The sequence below is a fragment of the Nycticebus coucang genome, chromosome 7, assembly GCF_027406575.1.
Source record: "Nycticebus coucang isolate mNycCou1 chromosome 7, mNycCou1.pri, whole genome shotgun sequence".
Lineage (NCBI taxonomy): Eukaryota > Metazoa > Chordata > Mammalia > Primates > Lorisidae > Nycticebus > Nycticebus coucang.
In genome coordinates, this window is record NC_069786.1 from 97,426,100 (window position 1) to 97,446,987 (window position 20,888).

The following is a 20,888-nucleotide window of genomic DNA, read 5'->3' on the forward strand; positions in this document are numbered from 1 at the left end:
CTTTATCGAGGGCCCATACAGTGTTGTGGCCTGAGAAACTGGGGCCCTGTCTTGTGTGGTGGGGCTAAGTGGTTCTGTCTTGTTTTTAGCTGGTTTCTGTTCGATCCTATTGTAACATTTACTCTGGCTTGAAGTCTCAGCTGTGTGGAAAAACCAGCAATTAAGTCACCCCGCCTGCTCACCTCTGGCACCAGTTGGAAAAGGAAAATCAAACCTTCCTACAATCGCATACCCAGGGCACCGCCTGAAAAGTCCTCAGTCTATTAGCTCAGTTCAAAAGGTCCAAATCGATTGTCTCAATCGGCACCTGTCTCGGGTGGGAGAGTTCAAGAGGTCTCTGGGAACTGGATCACAGGGGTCTGGTGACTCCTCTGATATGGCTTACTCCAGTGCTGTGTGGAGTCAGGAGGAGCCACCTAGCAAATAGATCAGTCTGGGAAGGTTGATGTCTCCTTCCCCACTTTGCCCCTCCATCGGACCCAGTCACTGGTATCTCTGCAGATCGCTAACCCAGTTGCCTGTAGTGAACAGATACTCCAGGGGTTTGCACCTGCCTGAATTGCAAGGAAGTCTGCCAGGCCCCTGCAGTCTGCTGCTATCTAGCAGGAGGAGGTGGGGCCTGACATATTTGAGTGCTTGATGCAGGTGGTGGGAGGGAGGTGTTCACTCAGGCTTAGCCCTGTCCCTGATTGATGTTGCTAACAGAACAGAACAGACAACTTTGTGGGGTTCTATCTCTGTTTCTGCTAAAATCGCCTACAGAAGACGGGCTGTTCTAAGTTCAAACGTCTTTGCTGCTGGAGGTTTGTGTCCGATTACCTCTCTGTGTCGGCCCTGCCCTGGAAGCTTCCCGGGTTTGTGAGTAGTGTCAGGCAAATCCTTTGCTCACTGGTGGCCTCCTCTAGTTGCCCAGGGAGACAGGGGGTGTGGCTTCAGAATATCCAGAAGTGAGCTGTTTTGCTTTTGTTTGTGTCCTTGTGATCACAGCTTGCCTCAGCGGTGTTGATGTGCGTTCTTCAACCTTCTCTCTTGGTGCGGCTCAAATCCACCAGTATACTTACTAAATTCCTGTCCCTTAACTCTCCTTCTGGACGAGAGCCTCTGTGGAAAGCTGGCTTCAGTCTGCCATCTTGTCTCTCCCCTGGGACTCGTGAAGTTCTGAAAGGATGTCCTGAAGGTCCATGGCGCTTCTGTAGGGGCCTCTAGAATGCGCGGGGTGCCAGATCCAAAAGTGGGCCAGGTTTCCTGGACAAGTTACAGTGCCTCCCTGCCACCTTCTAATTGTGTTACTTTTAATAAGTCCCTCATATGCTTAGGGCCTTAGTTTCCTCATTTATAAAAACAGAAGTTTCCTTAAATGATAGGAAGGTCTTTTTAAACATGAACATATTGGGATGCTAAGGCAACTCATTAGTTGTCCAGGAATCAAAATCAAAGGAAAAGAAACCAAAAGAATTGTATTCCTACCCTTATATAACTTGCAAATGATCAGCTGGGAGCACTGCCAATTTTTTGGATGTGGATTAATTATTTCACTCCATCCACTTACGCACATTAACCATCGACAGATTCATACCTGTTTCTGTGTTGATATTTCTGACCTTGACCCAAGGTTTTGTTCATTGCAGGGTACACTCTTGTGTAGACTGATTGGCACATTCAAAAGGAGACTTTTGAGCCTTAGAGAATAGTAAGTTCTGCTTATGTCTACTTTTTTGTTCTTATAGTCATCTGTTTTTATCTAGAAGTTAATGAAATATTTTGTTGTACTAAGAATTTTAAGTGACGATAATTAAATTAACTTATAATAGAGAACAGCAGTATCAGATAAGAAAAAATCTGCAGATATTGCTGATTATTCATGGGCTTCAGTTGGGAATAGACATTATACTATATATTACCTCTGTAAAATATTTGATGTGAAAATAAAAGGGAAAAAGCAAACTGCTAACATGCCAGCAATAAAAGTGTGAAATGTCGATTGCAAATAATTACAATAGCTCACACATGATGGCTGCTTAGTTAATTCCATGATGGAGGGTTCCATGAAACACTAGGAGATTGTATTTGATACTTAGCCTTTTGGAGTTTCCTAAAGCCTATTACCGTAGGAATCAAAATCTTACCATGTCTCAGGTACTTCTTGCTAGTAAATTAAACACATTTAGAGATTTCATTAATAAGTAGTTTATTACACTAAAGTAGTAATTTACCAAGTGTTTCTATAGGTATAATTAATTTTCTGGTGACTGTCATTAATTGAAGACTCAAAAATAGACTAAACATTTTTCAGAAATTACTCTTTTTAACCTTACTGCAAAGTCTTAATATTATTGACAAGATATTCCTGACAGGATGAAACATCAGTTTTCTAAATAAACTCACTGCAAGTAAATTTTAGTATGTATTTAATTAAACATCTTCTTGCCCAGTGCAGCAGAATTTCTTTTATCTTTGGACAGAAATTGTGTTTAGTCTATTAGCATATAGCCTAGTTAGCATTAAGTTGGAGCCTCCCCGCCCCCTTCTTTCTTTCCACTACTTTCATGCCTTGTTGATTATTTAGCAATCCAGGATGATCTCTGACCTGCTGATGCAGCAAAGCCCACTTCCAGGTCAGGTGGCCATGACCTCCTGTGGACAGAACACAGTCTTTCAGCAACACCTAGGAAAACAGCAATGACAAATGGATTTGTTATTTCATCCTGAGCTCAAATCATAGTCCATGAAAATGATTTAATGATTCAAATTCTCGGTACAAAAACTGATGAAAATCTATAGGTTTCAAGAAAATAAAGAGTTTACTTTGCATTGAAAATGAATTGTAGTGGTTTTCTTTGGGTACAGCTTTTGCATTTGATTATAGATGACTTAAATGAGTTTGTATCAACATAAGGTAGATTAAAAAGAGAATCGCTTAAGCCCAGGAGTTGGAGGTTGCTGTGAGCTGTGTGAGGCCACGGCACTCTACCAAGGGCCATAAAGTGAGACTCTGTCTCTACAAAAAAAATAAATAAATAAAATGAAAAAAAAATTAAAAAAGTAATGCCCATATTTATAAGTCCTAGTATTGAATGTGAATTCCAATTTTTATGCTGCATAGGGATATGTAAATGAAAGTTCAAATCCTAAAAGGTACTGGTCATGTTGATGATCAACTGAATAATATTATGAATTTGGCTACATCCTTTTAAAATGTTATTTATTTCCATATTCGGATTTAGGATTCTTAATTGGTTGGTGGTCAGGGATATAGTTTATAAACAGCACAGTATTTTGTCTCATAGATCTGATTTTTAAACTACTACACTTAATTTGATATTTAAAAGAGCATTATAAGAAAATAAGAAAGTTCTCATTGTTAAAAAGTTGAGAAACCCAGTTTTAACTAGTCTGCCCTAAAAAATGGTCAATCAATGGCAGGGTTTATAATACAGCAGAAACAGAAGAAAAATGATTTTCTTCATAGTGGGTTGTTCCCAGGGAGCAGGAATCCAGAACTTCTAGGGGTAGCAGGGGTATGAGAATCCAAAAACCCAGGAGAGGGCGCGCACTTGGGGAAGTCAAAAAGAAGAAGAAAAATTGCAGTGCCAAGGACTGTTCCTCATGCAGAGTGGACACTCAATACACAGGTTGGGCGAATAAATGAACCAGACCACTCAGGTCTATTAAGCATTGGTATAATTTACATCTGACAGAGTGTACAAAAATGACGCAGAGGAAGTTAAATAGGAGTGATGAGAGACTTATGCTATTTGGGCATCTGTTGGAAGTCTTAATCATGTATAAATGAAAACAGGGTCTCAGACACCAACTTGCCTCACTGACATTGTCATCTCTGGGAAACTAAAGGAAATGAAGGGAACTGCTGTGTGGGATCTAATTTTAACCAGGAAGAGACTAGTTGGTGGAATAAAGGTAGAAGGAACCTTCATCCATTGATTCAGTGTGTGCCGGGCATGGGGAAGATTGTGACCATGTCATTGCAGGTTTTGTGATCCAAGGAGCAGATGATGAAATGGATTTAGCAGACATGTATTACAGACTTTAGAAGGGAAATTCCAAATATTTCAGAAATGTAGAAGATGTGATTGCATCTTCCAAGACTCCGAAAGAAATGATAACTAAAGAGATGAGAAGCCCACCCCCTAAGTTCATTGTAGGGCCCTTTCTGTAAACTCCAAAAGCTCCTCAAACCACTCCTCACCAGTCCATTATTATGTCTTTACTGTCATCTCTACTTATTCTAAAACTTTAAGCTTCAAGAGGGCAGGCTGGAGCTATCATGTTTATTTTGGAGTCCCCAGCAAATTTGGCAGTAAGTTATGAGATACATAAAATGTAAGTACATGTATTTTTAAGTTATGAGATATATAAAATGTAAGTACATGTATTTTTTTATATATGATATGTATATATTTTATATGTCATATTCTACACAAATATATAAAATTAAAGAATCAATAATGAAATTCTGATGATATAATCATGAATATTTTTCCAAATTATGTGATATGCACACATTCTGTCTTTCACACACACACTCACATATACTCCGAGGAAAACACTCCGTAATTCTTTGAATGATTAGAATTAGAAGTTTAATTGTTCTAAAAAATGAGGAAGAGAGATGACTGTGGGTGCAAAGGGCATGCTCGAATTAACTCGAGCTATAAAAGATGATTTCAAGCAGAATGCAAGGAGAGGCAAAACCAAGAACAGATACCAAAGAGGGAGCAGTAATCCCCCTAGTCCAGGGTGAGCCAAAGTATGTAAAAAATTCTGAAAACAACAAAAGAGACTTAAAAAACTGGCAAGGAACAATTTTACAGAAAATAAATGTAACAAAATAAGCCAAATATAGAAAACAGAACTCTTGCGATATCAAGTGAATTTTATCCATTTTTGATAGTGATATAATTTCGGTCAAGACTAGAATATTATTCTTCTCTTATTTTTATAGACATTTGCTTTACTTTTGTAAAGAAAAGAATAAGAAAGAGATAACGCCTCTGATGAGAAAACAAAGGACTGTTCATCTTTTTCTATTCTTGCCTTTTATTCAAGGATACTGATTTCCTGGCTGGTGTGGGTGGGTAGGACAGGATGTGTGTGAGGCTCCAGCAGCATAATACTAGACCCTGAGCCCCTCGGCATGGGTTGGGGTCTCCTGGCCCAGACTGCATCTGCCAGCCTCACTCAGCTGTGACTGTGACACTGCACTCAGTCATCCTGGGAGAATTTCAGAGAACGGAGAAAGCCCCAAATGGAGAAAGCCCCAAAGCCTGGAGACTGACAAAAAGAGAAAACATAAAACTCCAGCTAAATTCTAGAATGTGTTCCGAAAACAGAGAATCCTCAGAAAAGGAAGTAATAATCATTGGGCACCAAGAAGTCAAGCAGGACTAAGTGATTTTCCTGTTCAAATGCAGTAGATAGGAATTTCATCATGGCAGTTGTCACAATATCTCAGGATTTCATCGTGGAGAACTATGAACTGGAGAACAGACTCGTTCAGTGGATTCACCACTAGGTTTACATAATAACCTGACAGAGTGGGTTTAGAGAGAGCCAAGTGATCGCATAGGGTGACTGTATTGACACCTACTTCTGTTCTGTCCCGGATCTCTCTGTCAATGACATGAAGGGTAATGAGTTTGATGAACAGTAGAAATAACTGACATTTATTGAGCTTTTATGGATCAAGCACTGTTCTATTCTATATGTATTAATTTATTAATCTTCACAACAATCCTATGCAGTTGATACTCTTTCATCCCGGTTTTATAAATGAGTAACCGTAGTGCAGAGAGTTTAATTACCTCAAGGTCACACAGTTCCTAAGTGGCAGAGCTGAGATTCAAGCCCAGACTGTCAACTTATTAGCACAAGTGACATAAATGAAATCCTTTAATTTGTGAATGACCAAAGTGAAATGGACAACTAGAGTGGAAAGTTACAGATTGGATACCTAAAAGAACCCTAATATACTTGAAAAATCAGCAGAACTAATAAAACAACATTAATTTGAGTCAAATATAACCTCATGTACTAGGGTTTCAAAAAAAAACTACAAAAGTAAAGATTAGGGGAATGGGACTCAGTGATAAATGATGCGAGGAAATCCTGGGGGGGGTTTACTTGGCTATAGGCTCATTATGACCAATATGTAGTGTGATGTGATTATCAACACAATGCAATCTTAGGTTGAATTTAAAAAATAATAAATCCATAGAATACACACACACACACATATCTGGGGGTGAGAAGACACCAGATTATTTCAGGTAAGGAATAAGTTCACTCTCAAAAATAAAGTTCTCAAGGTCTGACAAGACAAAATGTCTTGTCCACAAACTAATTTAGAGATTTATAAAGTCCTGTCCAGGTCTAACATCTTTTGATTCTATGAATAATTTTGTAGTAGAATGAAGAAAACATACTTATTATGAATCTGAGAGTTTTAGAACAGTAGTCAGATTTAAGGAGTGTCTGAATGCAGAGCTAGCATGTTCATGGGAAGTTACAGGAAGGTAGTTGACTCAATTTTAGCTACAGATTTACTCACAAGTAGCTTGGTGCAGAAGACACTCTCTTAAGAGGCACTGAATTCCCACTGTGGAATTTGTTTCAGCAGAGGCTGGATGGGATGTTGGCAGAGGGGGATTCACTTATAGTTCAGGAAGAAGAGCCACCTCTTGGTGCCCTGTAACCCTAGGATTCCAGAAGAGTAAACATTTACTAGTTGTTGAGTTCAGTGTTGAAGCTGTACCAACTTAAGGGACTGTGAACACGTTGGGACCAGGAGATGCTTTCCATGGGAGTTGTTGGATTATGAACCAAATCAAACACAAAAATCTGTTAGACAGAAGGTGTTTATGCCTTTTGGTAACAGCTTCTTTTAGATTTTGCTTCAAATGGTAAGTCACACATTGTTTCCTAACAGAGCCATTTATTCAAGGCATTTCTGGCCCTACCTGCAGGAAGGAAGGCTCTTTCCGTGACCATCACAGACTCCCAGCCACAAAAAGCCCAAAGGAAGTAATTGACTTCTGGAAGTATGCCTTATGCATGCTGAACTAGACTTGGTTTCACTTTTTGTTTCAAGCTTTCAGACAATATCTGACTAAAACAGAATGAAACCACTCTAGATGCCTCACGGGAAACTTAGGGTAAAGATTGAGGAAAGACTATGCAGATGACATTGCCTCCCCATTTGGAATTCTGGAGTTAGAAGGCAGAGGTCCCATGTTTTCCTGCACTGGAAGTGAATCCCTGCTCCAGGGAGGCATTAAGTGGCCATCCAGCCTCTGCTTGAATGAATTCTGTAATGGGAGACTCATCACCTCTCACAACAGCTTCTCCTGCCCTTTAAAGACACCAGATATGGGCGGCGCCTGTGGCTCAGTGAGTAGGGCGCCGGCCCCATATGCCGAGGGTGGCGGGTTCAGACCCAGCCCCGGCCAAACGGCAACAACAAAAAAAAAAAAATAGCCGGGCGTTGTGGCGGGCGCCTGTAGTCCCGGCTGCTCGGGAGGCTGAGGCAAGAGAATCGCGTAAGCCCAGGAGTTGGAGGTTGCTGTGAGCTGTGTGACGCCACGGCACTCTACCGAGGGTGGTACAGTGAGACTCTGTCTCTACAAAAAAAAAAAAAAAAAAAAAAAAAAAAAAAAAAAAAGACACCAGATATAACAGAAAGAGGGAAGGGAACATAAGGAAATAGCACCTTAAGGAAAGGGTGTTGAAGAACATAGGAAATGGTCTGGGGAAGGATATTCCATGGTGACTTGTTCCTCACGGAGAAGCAGGGAACAAAATTTAAGGCACTGAGAAAGCATTGTTCTTAACATTGATAATTTTCCTTCCCCTTCATTCCTTTTTTTTTAAAACAAGCCAGCTTTACATTTATGATTCTAGCTCAACTGGAATGCACGTGCTAGATAATTTTCACACCATACGTTCCCTTTATTTGCTTGGAACCACCGCAGTGGCACCAGCCTAATGCAACGAGCACCAGGTGGAGGTCAGTTTGACAGGTTTCTGTCCCATCCTTGCTATTGGCAGGCTCTGGGACCTTATCCTTAAAATACAAGCCCTAGTTCCTTCATCTGTAAAATGGAGATAATGATACGACCTTTCAGGAGCATGGTGAGTACTCAGTGAAATAGAAAGAGAATCACCCTGTGTGGTGCCTGAGGGAGTTTGTTTGGCTTGTTCACAGATGTCTCCGTAGCACTGAGGACAGGACCTGGCCCAGGTGGTCAGTGTCAGCTAACTGAATGCTGAAGGAAGGAATGAACGTGATCAGTAAATGGTAGCCATTGCTAAGTAGAGCGTGCAGACATGAGAAGTCTTTGTAAAGCAAGGGACAGATTATTCAGAGGTTTGAACAAGGAGAACGCTTTGTCATAGCTAAATCAATTTTTTCCCATCATGCACCGTGGCTTTCAGATTTTTTAAAAACCAACTAATACTATCATGGTTATGTAGTCTTTATAGTGTTTCCTCAGCCCCTACCCCAAGTTCTCCAGGAGGCATCTAGAGTGGTCTCATTCTGTCTAGTCATGCGTCATTTGAAAGCTTGAAATGAAAAATGCCACCAAGTTAAGTCTGGCTGGTAGCCGTTCAGAAATAGACACAAGCGTAGATTAATTTTCTAAGACATCTTCCCTCTCCACTCCTTCCTTGTGTTTTTAAGGGAACCATGTAGTAAAACAAGCAAGGGTCTTTTCAGCGTCTGGTTAACTCTTTTTGAAGACTGAGTCTGGTAAATTATGTGATATTAGCTGTTGGTCATCTCCCAGGATGTAAAACCAGGTAAAAATAAAACCAAATGAAGTTTTTAATTTATTTAGTTTAAGTAATTTATGAGTTGCTTTCTTAGAGCTCACTGTAACTCAGCTCTATAGCTTTTGTTTTGGAGCCCTTTAATAATTTTCAGATTAAAGCAAATGTTTTTACAAAACTAAAAGAACAAAAAGTCAATTCGCATCAAATTGAAAAAAAATTTTTTAAAGATCCAGTTTTCCATTCAGCATTTTGAGAATAATGGTTTCAGAACCATGTAACCAGAAATGGTAGGGGGTGTGAGGGAGAGTTGGAGTATGGTGGGACAAGAAGAAACTCTCCAATTTGCTAAAAGAAAAATGAAACGGGGATGTTATTACCTCTTGCTGCATTGTGACCAGGGTAAGTGTATAACTGATACCACACCACGTAACACCTTCTCAGTGCTGCTTTCTGATGCCATCTAATTGCTTACTGCCTGTTGATCTTATCTCCCTGCAGGGACCAATCTTAAAATTACCCTGCATTATAATTAACTAAACACATTGCATCTAGCAGAGAAGCATAGTGGACACCCAGTACATATTTATCAATTGACTTCTTTCTGTGTACTAAGCAAGTGGATTTTCTCTCTGGCTTCACACATGACTCACTGGTTTCTGCCAGAGAGGTTTTACTTTTGCTCTTCCTCTTAGCTGAAATGTCATTCCGCTTCTTGAAAGTACGGCATCAAAGCAGAGCAAAAAGCACCTCCTCTTTGACGCCCTTTCTGATTAAACTCCCCTACACTAAAGCCATCTCACTCCTCCAGAAACCACTTTGTGTACCTGGTGATAGTCATTTCAGGATGATTTGTTTGATTTTGGTTATATTCTTTTTTTAAAAAATTTAATTTAATTTAGTTTTTTGAGACAGAGTCTCACTTTGTGACCTGGGTAGAATGCTGTGACATCATAGCTCACAGCAACCTCAAACTCTTGGGCTCAAGTGATCCCCTTGCCTCCAGCTGCTTGCCTGAGTAGCTGGGACTACAGGTGGTGTCCACAATGCCTGGCTGGTTTTTCGTTGTTTTTTTAATTTTTAGTAGAAACAGGGCCTCACTTTTGCTCAGGCTGGTCTCAAACTCTTGAGCTCAGGTGATACCTACCTTGGCCTCCCAGAGTGCTAGGATTATAGGCATGAACCACCTGCCCGGCCTTGGTTGTGTTCTTATTTCTCTTGGTTCTGAAGCCCCATGCCCCACAATATCTACCCCTCCAGAATAGGATCAAGTCTTAGTCTGACAGGGACACACACACACAGACACCCTCTACCCGTGGGGAACACACAAAGCACATGCTCTGTAGCTGGATAATGAAATTGTTAACATTAGAAAAAGAAAACAGACAACCCCAATTGCTTGTCTCTATCAATCTGCCAAGAATGGGTATAAATGGAATAAAGTCTGTGAGAGATGGACCTGTTTCATCAAACAGGTCATCAAAACCTTATACATTTATGCCTGAAAATCGCTTTAAGGCAGATTAGATAAATAACAAAGTCTTTCAAAGGGAAATAACATATATTATTATGTTTAGTTGAGAGGCCTGTACAGTATTTGAGCTGTTGTGCAAAAACAAGTTTTGATTCATTCAATCTTTAGAAAAATAATTTAGAAGAGATTAAAGTATGTATTGCTAAGGCTTATAGCTCATTGTAAGCATCTGGAACTTTCTGAACTCCCAGTGGGAGGTGAGCCCTAGGGCAGGCAAGAACTCAGTACAAGGTAGAGGGTTGTGTGTCTGTTCTCAGGCCTCTTCTGCTGCAAACACAGTGGACAAGGCAAGCCGGAGGTTTATGAAGGGCCCCATGAAATGCGTATGGGTGCTGACACAATGGAAGTGCACACCTGTGCTAAAGTTACCTGGGTATATACTGGTGAGGTTAGTGGTTAACTGTGTTTAATATTGGGTAAAAATGAATTATTTTTTCTCCTCTCATACTCCACCATCATGTAGACTGTCATGTAGGCTTCGATGGAGAGGAACTAGAGGACTAGTCTAGTGACTTGGTTTTCCTGAGAAGTCTTTGTAGGAAGAAGAAATAAGTTCAGGATGTTGGGGAAGTCACCTGCTTACAGAGATGAGCTACGTGGGGTTCAGTGAGGAAGATGTGGAGGACTGTGGTGCTCATGATTAGACTTTGACTCTGATAATGACTTCAGGACATTGCAGGGTGGTGGGGAGGAGAACAGGGTCTGGCCAGGAGGGTGAGTGACGGTGTCAGAACGAGGTTTGACAAAGCTGGTTTGAAAGGTGTGAACTTCATGCTAATGGTTAAAAACTGGAGAATAAGTGATCACAAACTCATTTTCACTGGGGAAAGGAAGATTAAAGGAGAGGACATTTATTCTTTTTTTTTTCCACAAGTTTTTATTGAACACTTAGCTTGTCAAAGGCATTGTACTTGGGGCTTTGGAAAAGAAAAAGGCATGGTGAAATTTATCAGAAGCAGGCTTTTTAAAAGGAAGGAATTCTTTTTATAATTTATGAAATCTATTCAAATCGTGTATAATTGAAGCACTTTAAAAGTATTTATTAATTTTCCCATGATAGCATATTTCAGGTGACAAATGTCTATTTTTTATTACAGTTAGAAATTGAAAGAAAATTTACTAAGATAGTAAATATGATCTCTAGAATTTTGAGCATAATGTAAAATGATCAAAATGAGTATTTATTACCTGTCACTGCACTCGAATAAATCAAGGGCATTAAAATCATGTCAGTTCCTTCTTGATCCATCTTGATATGATTACCTGAAGTCACAATGTGTGGGAGGAGGTTTAGTAACCTTTAGATTGTTCCCTAATTAGCTCCAAGACTTTATTTGAACTTTGCTGGTTTTTTTTTTTTTTTTTTTTAATTTCAGATTAGTATGAGGATGCAAATGTTTAGGTTCCATTGTTTTCATTTCTAAGGTAAAGTTCAAATTGTAGTTGAGCCCTTCACCCAGGGGGCATGCTGAATACCCTCACACTGTGCACTTAGGTGGGATCTGGCCCATCGCCCTCCCTCCCTCCTCCTGCTTACTGTCCTCTAAAGGCAAGTACCTTAGCTGTCAGTCTGGTCATGAAAGCCCTGAGCACATCTGAGAGCCACGGTGTCCCGTCCGCTGTACAGGGAAGAAGTATTGTAGTGGTGCATTTGCTTCCGCATGGGCTGCGGTTTTAAGAGCATGGAAAACACATGACCCGTAGACACAGGTGGAGCTCTGAGAGTTCATAAGCCCTTAGCAGTGCTGCAGTCAGGCCTGCGCCTTGGGCCACCACCCCTCCCTCAGGAGTTGCCCTAGACCTCCCATCAGGGGGCAGCGTCAGTGGGGGAGGGAAAGGGTGTAGCCACATGAGGGCAATTTGTGGTCAGAAGGTCAGGTTTCAAAGGCCAGCTCCATCCTGTCTCGAGGCATGACCATAACCTCTGTCACCTGTAAAATGAGGACAGTAGGAAAGTCGCCAGACAGGCTATAAGGAGATCTAGTTATATCCTTCATAGCACTGTTATAGCGCTTGGTGAGTTCCAGGCACTGTTGTAATCACTTTATAAATATGAACTCATTCCATCCTCCTTACCTCCCTACAAGGTAGTTCCTATTATCGCCTTCAGTATACTGACGAGGAAACAGACAGAAAGAGATCAAGTCACTTGCTCAAATCCCCAAACCAGTAAGAGACAGAGCTGGGATTCCATCTTGCTAAATGTAATTACTTAATGTCTGTCATAAGAACACAAAGAAGTATCTGTGTAGCAGTATTTCCTCTTTGTGGTTATTTAAGGCCCCAAGTTACTGTGGTTGGTGACAGAGCCGCCTTGCTATAGATGCCTCTGTCATAGGGCTGGCGGGAGTGGCTTTCTAGGCCCACTTCCTGCCTGTGGTCGGCCAGATGGGCTCAAATGGTGGCGGAAATGAGGTCTGATCCTATAGAGAATTATATTCTTTCTAAGAATGCGTAGAACGTATAGGCATTTGTTTTCTACAAATTGAACCGGCAAACAGGTAACACGTAGAAGACTAAGGTATGTGTAGGTAGAGCAGGCCTGACGGGTAAGAAACCCTTTCTCTGTTCTGCCCCAAATGCTGTCCCAGCCCCTGCTCCCCACACTGGCTTTTCACTAGTAAAAACTGAACAGCGAGAATTTCATTCTTTGGAGCAAGAGCATGATCTCTAATAAAATGTATACCTCTGGACGTGGTTTGTACATTTTTCATTTAGTATAAAATTACCTAATGGAAGCTTCCAGTCAGGCCTAGAACCAGGAACTGGTTTTACAACAGGGAGAAGGCCTCCGCGTGTAGTCCTCGGAATGTTAGCTAATTGATTAATGTGCCTGTGCTCACATCACCGGGAAGATGAGGAGCCCTCCGCAGACATTCCTCCCCAGAAACTGACCTTTGGAATGATGACTACAGTCCCAGCCCGTGCTGTCTGTCAGCCGCAGAGGCAGTCTGTGCAAAGGTTGCAAGGTTCAGTCTCACGGCTGCGCCTTTCCTGGGCAAGAAGAATGAAGAACTGGGCGTTCACTAACAGGGGCCCGAGGGCCAGAGCGCTGGGCAGTTCCACAAAGAGGGAACAAGCAGTCTGTCAGAAGGTGAGTCCCTCTGTGCCTCAGGGCATCAAGGCCACCAGCCCACTGCTGGTTACTCAGCCACACCCAAGATCCTGCCACTACTCCGGGTTTCTGGCTCCGCCTTTGTCACTGGTGAGAGGACTTGCTGGTTGCAGTAAAAGCAAGTTGATAAAGGTGGCCAGTTAGAAAACAGAGCTTATCTGCTGATAAAGACGGCAGCTCCAGACTGTGTGCCCGGAGCCGGACACTAGGAAACCTTAAAAAGTGAGTTGGGGCTGCATTTGCTGGGAAGCCATAGGAAGAAATGGGTGGAGGAAGCGGGAGAGAAAGGGGCTGTGAGGTGCTCCTGCGGGAGGTGGAGGCTCTGCCTTAGCTCCCTGGTGTTTCCTTCCCACCGAATGGCAGTGTGCTCAGGGCAGTGCATCACACACTGTTTTTATTCAGCCAGTGCCAGTAACGTTTCAAGGAGCTAGGAAAGACCGAGCTTCCTCTGCTACTTTGAGATCATTAAATGCTTTCAAGCAGAGTGCTGACTTAGTGATCTAGGCATATTGTAAGTTGGTTGGAACTGAGGTTTTTGAAACCAGAGTATGGTCTGAAGAGATGATGGTTTCCTTTACCAGGTGTTTATTCCATGATGAATGAACCAGCTTCCCAGAGTTCAGCCATAAACATACAGCTTTTGTTTGCCAGGCTTAGTTAGGGGTTCTCTCTGCCAGTCCAGAGTTACATTGCAGAACCACAACTCATATTGTGTTTGGATATGAATATGCAGTGTTGTCCTTAAAAAGATGCTATAAAAAGTTTTAAAAGATACAGCCCCCCACCCCAGCCACTAACAGCAAGCTTCCTTCCCATACTGCGATGTGCCTGTATCTCTAGGATGAGACATTCAAGCTGGGCAGACCCCAGCCCCAGCTTTGCTCTGTGCAAATCCTGAGCCAGGTTAATACCAATCTAATTTCTTTACCCCTCACTCTACTTTCCTTCCTCACCCCTTATTCTGGCTAGTTCTGTGTTTTTGTGTACGTGTTTGTCTCTATTTCTGATCTGTAATCTCTTTTGAAGCCAAGAGCTCCAGAGCCAGGAGATCCAAGTTCAAATCTCAGCTTGGTCACATAACAAGTTAGCTGTATGACTTGAGTTAGCAGCTTACCTCTCTGTGCTTCCTTTTTTTTTTTTTTTTCTATAGAATGGGGATAATAACACAGGTATACGCTCTATTGGGCTATTCTGAAAAGTAAATGAAGTAATACTTGGACAGTGCTGAGTGTAGGTATACAGTCAGAGCTCAGAAGTGTTAGTTTCATTATTGCCAGCATTCCGCACAGAGCCCGGTGCATGGGGGGTGTTTAATGAATGTTTGTCAAATAACAAAAAGCATTGCTCTTTCGGCTGGAATTGCTCATAGCTAGTTGGGGGAAGGGGAGGAGAGGAGGGAAGAGAAAACATGTTATTTATTTTTCAACATTCAGGGAGTTTGTGGTAGGGTTCTTGGTGCTCCGAGGTGGGGTATAAAGAACTGTGCTTGGTCTTTTGTCCAGACTCTTCTGAGATTCGAGATTTGCTCAGCAGGCTGTGTGGCAGGGATGGGGAAGTGTACCCCTGTGATCTGCAGGGAAACAGCCTATCGAGGTGTGCTTGGAGAGGGTGGCATTTATTCTTCTGAACCTCTTCTCTGCTTCGTAGAATGCCAGCCACTTCACCTTTCTCAGGCGTCTCTGAGGATGGGCATATTTTAAAGACTCGAGCTTACATCATGGCATCTTAAAAGAACTGAGCATAATTGAGTTGCTGATACAAGTGGGTACTTGCACCAGGTCCAGGTCGCCCACATCTCTATGGAAACACATGTTTGCTTTAAAGCCCTGCAATCAGAAGCAGATCCTTACAGGAGCCAGCGTCAGGTCATGTTTAGAAAAAGGCATTTATTTATATTCTCCAGCCATCAGAGACCTATGAAATTAAATCATTTCAAATTAAATAGAAAAACCATGGCGTAGATGAATGCTAATAAAGCTTGCCGGGCGTCCTCCCCCAGTGCTCGCCCTGCCTGGGATCCACTGCATTTATTTTAGCTGTCCTTTGCTCTTTTGCGCCCATTTGCATTCTGCTGCCATGGGGAGGTGGCTTGGCGCTTTATGCAAAAATGGTTAATCTTCATTCACAAGCATTTGCAGTACTAAAATGGAAAATTCAAAGCTGGACCTCCCACGGAGTGTGCTTTGTGCTCCTCTAGCCCTATCTCTGTATGGGGGGCATCTACGGCAGAGCACACAATGCCAGTGACTCTGCCCCTACGTAGGCACTGGGGCTGTTGAGTGAAGATGTTCTCCCAATAGAGGTCTAAAACTTGCATCAGCACATCTTGCCCCAGATCTGCTCAAGTGATATTCTAAGTGATTGGAAGCTTTTATCTGCCTCTGAAAGCAGGCCTTTTCAAATAAGTATTGACTGTTAATGACCTGTTTAAATAAAACATTCAATTTTCTCTCTTCCCCCCACAAAGAACTTAGTAGGCAGTGACATTTCTAAACCAAAGGCTAACCCTGCTTTTCAAAAGAGGCAGAGCCAGAGCTTTTAAATGTGAAATTTTTTCTTGACATTTGCCCTTAAAATGCTTTTTCAGTGAAGTTGTTCTAACAGTGGGTTGAGTCCATTGAAATGTCTTTGAATAAAAATGCAGCCTTGAGGGTTTTTTTCCTTTAAATGAAACAATAAAACAGTCTAAGTATCTTCACATGAAATTCATATTTCAGTCACCACTCTCTGGTTCATTGTTGATGTGTTCTCATTCCCGATAATTAAAGAAACTTTCCTCCAAGGAACGAAACTGTGGGAATTAAACCATGGAAAAAAGAGCACAAGCGCTTGGAACATGAGACCTTATAATTACAAAACCCGATAAGGAACAGCAAAGGACTGAGGGGAAGAAAGAAGGCACAAAAAGGAAGAGAGAGGATCAGGCAATTGAAAAGTAAAGCAGCAGAAAACCTCATATTAACTTTAGACAAAGTCGCAATTTTATAGGAGTAAAAGAAAAAACTTTAGACAAATCAGATTCAATAGAGTTTAAATGAGCAATGAAGAATTTGTGAACAGGGCAGGCACTGCCACATGGTGGAATAACATTTATGGACGGAAAAAGGAAAGTGACATACGGACAATGGAAATGAGGTACAGAAACAGCCGAGTTGGTGACAGCTGGCTGTTTGCCTTGTTTGAACATGATTTGAACACTTGGCGGCCTGTAATTGCCTGGAAGTCTGTGATTGGTGCGAGTGTGGGTTACAGCCTGTTTAGACATCCAGTCAGGCTACAGTTCACTATGGATGGAGAAACATTTAAGCTGAACTTAAAATATGTGTGGAATCACACCTGTAATCCTAGCACTCTTGAGGCTGAAGCAGGTGCATCGCCTGAGCTGGGAACTTCGAGACCAGCCTGAGCAAGAGCAAGACCACATCTCTACTAAAAATAGAAAAACTAGCTGGGTGTTGTGACGGAAACCTGTAGTCCCAGCTACTCAGGAGCTGAAGCAAGAAGCATCTCTTAAATCCAGGAGTTTGATGTTACAATGAGCTGTGATGCCACCTTGGTGCTGTACCCAGGGAAACAGAATAAGACTGTGTCTTAAAGAAAAAAAAAAAAAAGGGCAGCTTTAACTTAATTTAACAGAAAGAGCACTATTTCTTTTTTCAGCTAATATGCAGAGAAATAGCCCAGTATTGTGGCCTGGAGACAGAACCCACACCTTTTATACGTGTTCTGAGTACCTGAGAGCTAAGAGACCACAGGTTATTTCCTCCAACCTATTATTCAGTAGCTGGAGACCCGGGGCCCTCGTGCCACACTGCGGCCATCAGGATCCATGGTGCCCGGCACAGATAGATGTGTAGCCGCCAGCTCTCCCTGCAAAACCTGCCTGTCCCATTTCCCATCCTCTCAGAACACTGCTGCCTGCTAAGAGCAGATGGAAGCAGTAGAATGAAGTCAGTTCATCTGTGATATTACATCCTCTTCCAGACGTAATCACATGCGCTAAACCGCGTGAAAATGCAGTTATCTCCCAAGTCTGTACTCCGAGATCCTGTTGGCACTGCTTTAGCTGAGACGTTTTTTGCTACTTCTCAAATCATGTGGCATGATCGACTTCTGTTGGGACTCAGAAACTAATCCCAAAGTAAAGGCCTCAGAAACAGCCTTAAAAAACAAGTTTTTCTCTGACTTCGTCCCGTGTGTGGTCCAGCCACTCAGTCTCCTCTCTCAAGACAAGCCAGAATCCCTTTTCCTCAAAGTCAGCCATAAAAACTAAAATTATTACTCTTAACTTTCCTTCTACCTTCTGTAGAAAAACTGACTATTAAAATAATTATCCAGGCTTGGCGCCTGTGGTTCAAGTGGCTAAGGCACCAGCCACATACACCTGAGCTGGTGGGTTCGAATCCAGCCCAGCCCGCCAAACAACAAGGATGGCTGCAACCAAAAAATAGCCGGGCGTTGTGGCAGGTGACCATAGTCCCAGCTACTTGGGAGGTGGAGGCAGGAGAATCGCTTGAGCCCAGGTGTTGGAGGTTGCTGTGAGCTGTGATGCCACAGCACGCTACCCAGGGAGACAGCTTAAGCTCTGTCTCAAAAAAACATAATAATAATTATCCAACCTATGTTATTTAGCTATAGATCATAATGCCCCTACTCTAGAGAGAGTCCTATCCCAGACCCCTAAAAAATTACTCAAGCAGGCCAAAATTATCTAGACAGGCCTTACTAGATTTCCTCTGTCTGTTAACATTTATTTTGTCCAATCATATTTCTCTATGACTGCCCATAGTTTATTAAACCTAAGCATAAAATCAGACAACATTCTCCTTAGTTTTGAGTCTTCATTCTAAAGACTCCTGTGTATACATTAAATACATGCATATGCCTTTTTCTGAGGATTCCTGCACACAATGTCAGTCCCAATCAGTCCCTCTGAGTTTGCTGCAAGAAAACATCTTGGGATCTACTCGACCATAGTATTGTCAAGGCTACACAAAAATCATACACATAGGGCACCATGTGGCTCATACCTATAATCGTAGCACTCCAGGAGGCCGCAGCAGGTGGATTGCCTGAGCTCACAAGTTGGAGACCAGCCTGAGCCAGAACAAGATCTCAGCTCTAAAAACAGCTGGGTGACAGGCGCCTGTAGTCTCAGCTACTTGGGAGGCTGAGACAAGAGAATTGCTTGAACCCAAGAGTTTGAAGTGGCTGTGAGCTGTGACGCCATGGCACTGTACTGAGAGGGACAAAATGAGACTCTGTCTCAAAAAAACAACAACAACAAACACCATCTAGAGCATTATGTGAATAATAATTTTTGATTCAACTTGTTAATATGTTGTTTAGGATATTGCATCCTCATTTATAAGTGAAATATGTTTGTAATTTCCCTTGATAATAATACATTTTTTATTTTTTCCAATTAAAAAAAAAAAAGAAAAATCAGGTACATAAATGCATTGATTAATTTATGCTAAAGAAGCAGTTAAGCATCGACCCGCATGTCACAGAGACAATCTGTGGGCTGAGGGCCCACTAAATGCAGCCCTTTGCATCTCACTTGGGGTTGGAAGCTACAGGAACAGCCATTTCTTTATAACAAGTGCATCCCTGCCTATTCCCATGTGAGCTGAGTGGTTTTGACCTGCAGTTTGTGTGCCCTGCCCAGCCTGAGAAGGCAGGACCTTCGGCAGCGACGTTCTCCTTGTGGAGTTCTGACCACCATATGGAGACAGCAGGCCCTGGACACAAGGTGGCTCTCAGGTGCCATCAGCACAATGGCCACGGACCCCAGAGTCAGCTGCCCAGGTACGAGTCCTGACCGTGCCGCTTACTGTGACACTTTGAGTTAGTTACTAAATCTCCACGCCCCGGTTTTCACATGTATCACTTGGAGATAATCATAATTTCCACTCATAAGATTGTGAGGGTAAAAAATGGAAAAATGTCAAGCACCAATCAGAGTGCCTGGTACATTATAAGATCTACGTAAGTGTGTTAATTATTATTAATAAGTTGCCAAAAAGACCGTTCCTTAGCAATGTAATGTATAGGAACATTATACATTATACATTATATAGGAACAATATAATGTTCTCTGCCGCCCCCCCCCCATTTTTCTATCTAGATGGAGAGTGTTTCTTGCATATAGTGGTTGAGGTCAAGAAAGAGACCCTCTGTGTTCCCGGGATGGAGGCCCTAGTGATCTCAAAGTGTAGCTTGTGTGCCTCTGAATGCCCTGGGGGCCCTAACCCCACAGCGTCTGATGCTGTGCCTGGGGCAGAGTATTTGCTTTTTTTATTATTTCAGATTAATATATGGGTACAAATGATTGGGTTACATTGTTTGCATTTGTTAGGGAAAGTCCAAGTTGTAGTTGAGCCCTTCACCCAGGAGGTGTTCCATATACCCTTACATTTTACCCATTAGGTGAGAGCTTACCACACCCTTTCCTTCTCCCTCCCCTTGAATTGAATAGGGTTTCTTTCTGGTGTGGGCATGTAGTTGTTCATCTGCTAGTTTCTTAAAAGTTCTCAGGCCGAGCTAACGTTGCTCATCTGGGGACCACGCTTCAGGACCCAGTGCTGTAGGACAGTACTTTCCAATAGAAAAACGACATGTGGTCAGTGGGGTGCCCTGTGGCTCACACCTGCAATCCTAGCACTCTGGGAGGCTGAGGCAGGAAGATCAGTTGAGCTCAAGAGTTCTGCCAGCCTAAATAACAGTGAGAACCTCCTCTACTAAAAATAGAAAATAACTAGCTCGACATGGTGGAGTACACCTGTAATCCCATCTACTTGGGAAGCTGAGGCAGGAAGATCACTTGAGCCCAGTAGTTTGAGGTTGTTATGACACCACAACACTCTACTCAGGGTGACAGAGATACTGTCTCAAAAAAAAAAAAGTGATATGAGCCACATATGCAGTTGTAAATTTTCTTGCAGTCATATTAATAAAGCAAAAAGAAATGGATGAAATTAATTTTAATTTAATCCAATTTATAAAATTCTATTATTTCAATATATAATATAAAAATATTAATGAATCCTTTTTTAATACTAAGTCTTGGAAATCCAGGATGTATTTTATACTTCCAGCATGTTCCAGTACAGAGGAGCCACATTCAAATCTGCCTTTGCATGAAAATAACCTGGAGAATTGCTGTGTTAAGGCTCAAGTCCCCTATACCAGCTGACACTGCGGCCCAGAAATCTCCCTTTTCCAGAGCTTCCCTGTTGGGTCCCAGGATTGGCCAGAAAGTGAAGTTAGTCTCCAGTCTCTATCAACTTGGTCATTTTCCCTCTCTAAGCCATTTATTATCTATCCCCTTCAGTTTACATCAGCAGTTCTCAACCTGTGGGTCGCGACCCCTTTGGAACTGTATTAAAGGGCCAAGGCATTAGGAAGATTGAGAACCACTGATTTACATTATGATAATTTATGAAATAT

At 42.1% G+C, this 20,888-nt stretch overlaps 1 protein-coding gene and 1 long non-coding RNA gene across 11 annotated transcripts in view; one reads left to right on the forward strand and one right to left on the reverse strand.

Annotated features, from left to right (window-relative positions):
• Window positions 1-20,888, forward strand: part of SPATS2L (spermatogenesis associated serine rich 2 like) — a 183,926-nt gene that overhangs the window by 68,557 nt on the left and 94,481 nt on the right. For 2 of the 10 annotated variants that reach the window (XM_053596714.1, XM_053596713.1), the window contains exon 3: window positions 1,629-1,690. The exons of 5 other annotated variants lie outside the window; for them this stretch is intronic. The gene's annotated coding sequence lies outside the window, so the exon portion shown is untranslated. Of the gene's footprint in view, window positions 1-1,628; window positions 1,691-13,252; window positions 13,416-13,435; window positions 13,659-20,888 lie in introns of those variants that run through there. 3 more of the 10 variants (XM_053596706.1, XM_053596715.1, XM_053596707.1) reach the window with 3 other exon arrangements.
• Window positions 2,305-12,882, reverse strand: LOC128589880 (uncharacterized). The gene is made up of 3 exons (XR_008381150.1): window positions 11,879-12,882; window positions 11,510-11,584; window positions 2,305-2,665 (listed from the first exon to the last, which is right to left on the reverse strand). It is a non-coding gene; the product is annotated as an uncharacterized LOC128589880 (long non-coding RNA).